This window comes from Gavialis gangeticus, unplaced genomic scaffold, assembly GCF_001723915.1.
Source record: "Gavialis gangeticus isolate Ggan-Ray unplaced genomic scaffold, GavGan_comp1, whole genome shotgun sequence".
Lineage (NCBI taxonomy): Eukaryota > Metazoa > Chordata > Crocodylia > Gavialidae > Gavialis > Gavialis gangeticus.
The window spans coordinates 13,060,304-13,062,784 of NW_017729031.1; the positions used below are offsets into that span (position 1 = coordinate 13,060,304).

General features: G+C 49.2%; 1 protein-coding gene and 1 long non-coding RNA gene across 2 annotated transcripts in view; one reads left to right on the plus strand and one right to left on the minus strand.

The window, feature by feature from the left end:
* Positions 1-704, minus strand: part of LOC109301331 — a 55,820-nt gene extending 55,116 nt beyond the window's left edge. The window contains exon 1 of the long non-coding RNA XR_002098505.1: positions 624-704. This is a non-coding gene — a long non-coding RNA (uncharacterized LOC109301331). The remainder of the gene's footprint in view (positions 1-623) is intronic.
* Positions 503-2,481, plus strand: part of ZEB2 (zinc finger E-box binding homeobox 2) — a 164,736-nt gene continuing 162,757 nt past the window's right edge. The window contains exons 1-2 of the mRNA XM_019522453.1: positions 503-757; positions 863-961. The gene's annotated coding sequence lies outside the window, so the exon portion shown is untranslated. The remainder of the gene's footprint in view (positions 758-862; positions 962-2,481) is intronic.

The following is a 2,481-nucleotide window of genomic DNA, read 5'->3' on the forward strand; positions in this document are numbered from 1 at the left end:
AAACAGAAAACAAGGTTCCTTCATCCCAGGAGAACAGCCCTTTCCCACAAGCTGGGTGAGCGTGGGAATAAAACCTGCCCAACCCGCCCCAGATGATCAGGAGCCCAGTGGGCGCTGCTCAGTGCAACCCTAGCGCTTCGTCCCTGGCCCCCTCTGGATGAGGTGGTCTCCTTCTCTGAAATCAGAGGGACAAAACTGAGGCAGGGAGAAAGACTTTGGCGCTAGGATCCATGCGGAGAAAGCTGCCCCAGCCGCCCCGGCCGCAGGATCCGGCCCTCGGAGGGGGCTGGGTGGGAAGGAGCAGGGAGCTGGGCTGCAAGGCGCAGGATCGCTCCCTTTAACTTTCAGTTCCTTCGAGTTATCCAGTTCTGTGAATGGTGTTCACCGTTTTCCGCCTCGTATCCAGTAGGATTTAGTGAAGAGGATAATGATGCCAAAGACTTGATGGCTGGGGAGGGAGGGAGGAAAGGGAGCGGGGGGGGAGGGAGGGAGGGAAACAGAGCGGGAGGGAGGTGGAATTTCATTTCTTCCACTAAAGCGTTTGCGGAGACTTCAAGGTATAATCTATCCCAGATCCTTTCCCAGAGAGAAACTTGGCGATCACGTTTCCACATGATGCTCACGTTTGGTGCTCTTCAATTATCCCTCCCCACAAAGATAGGTGGCGTGTGTTTCAGGGTCTCTCCTCTCTCTCCTACAGAAAAGAAAAAGAAAAAAATGTCATTAGAAGAGGCGTAACACGTCAGCCCGTCCCCAGGTTTGTGTTTCCTGGAGTGGCAGAAAGAGATCAGTCCTAACCTGCCCAGCAGGAATAACGGTCCTTCCGACAACTCTTTTGCAAGGCTTTTTACCATTTCTCCAGGAGCTGCATCTCCCCGCACCTTTTCTCCTCCACTTCGCGGCTTCTTCATGCTTTTTCTCCTCCCCATTTCTGGCCAAAACTACAACCAAGACTTCGCAGGTAGGTTCAGGATTTAATTTCATTTTACTTCTCTCCCCCCACCCCCACCCCCTCAGCCCTTCTGGGTGCCCTGTCTCCTGTGTGGTACGTGGATTTCGAGGCTGTGGGGGGGGGTTTCTGCAGCTTGTTTGTAGCAGGGGAATCTCATTCTGGACTGAAAGCCAAAGTCACTTGGCATCAATTGCAAGAGGGGTTAGTTCTTCCATGGCAGACCCTGGGCTGCTGGTGTCCAGCACAGCCCACCTCCACCACCTGCCCAGCCAGGTACAAGAGGTGTCCTTTGCAAATCTGATACTGAAGTTCCTGAGCAAGGACAGGGATTTTATTCCCCTTTCCAAACAACAAAAAATCCCTCCCTGCTCTTCTGGTTCAGGATTCACACACAGTCAGCTTAAAGTTTGCATGTACCTGTTAATGGCTTGCACACTCTGAGCAGGGCTGGACAGGAATTTTTTTTAGCTGGAGCCTGCTTTAGGACTCCCAGAAAAGCTGTGTGTTTCCCCAGGCAGAAAGTTTGCTGTTTTGTCTGCCTGGCAAGTTTCATTTCTTGATTTTATTTCGTGAGACGGGGTGAAGAAACACCTTAGGTTCTGGGATCCTAAAGAAAGAAGTGAAAGTAGGGACTGGAACTTAAAAGTCGTTTACCAAAAATGATATTAACAGTCATGTTCCTTTGGGAAGAAAGCCATTCTCCAACATCAGAAATTGCCAACTTTTCTTCCTGAGTGCTAAGGAGCAGGGCAGGCACTGAACTGCATTTCAGACAATTCACCATTGGTGCTTTTGCATTATTACGCCAGTTGCCGAGAAAAGCTCCCAGGTCCTGGCTTTTCTGAATTTGTTTCTCTCTCACCTACTTTCTTCTGCCCTGTCTCTCTGATGCTGCAGACGTTGCAAACTTCCCAGTCAGAAATAACTGTTCAATATAAAGTTTATTGCACATTTTCTCAGTCTGTCCTTGCCTCTCACACCCCACTCCCCTGCACAGATCTGCCCCTGTACTTAGTCAATATGGATTCAGATTGCAGCACAGTGAGTAAACAGGCTCATCCTGTGCTCCATCTGCATGTCCACACACACTTACCTGTACAGGGAATTGTTTTAGCCGACCTTGTTTTAGGACCAAGGGGCTCTGGAAGGAGAGCTGAGGCAAAATAAAAGGCGGAGGAGCAGCCCAGTGAACTGATCACTCTTGCTGGCATTCTCTCTTCAGGTCAGAATGCAAAATAAAAGCTAAATCCACTTGGGTTCAGAAAAAAAGGTTGAGACAGGTACTCAGTTTCTAGGTTTTGTGCAAAGCTGAGGCTATAGGAGTAGACAATAGATGCTGAGGTTAGGCTGGATTTTGTTCAGAAGAGCAAGGGTTAATTGCCCTTGTTTTACAGTTTGCATCTGTTACATCTTTTATAGCCCCCTGTTTAAACTAATCCTCGAGTCAAAGCATCTTTAAAGCTACAGCATCTTCTTCAAGATGGACTGAGTTGCAGGAGCCTTGTGTCAGGCAAACCAAGTGCTCCTCC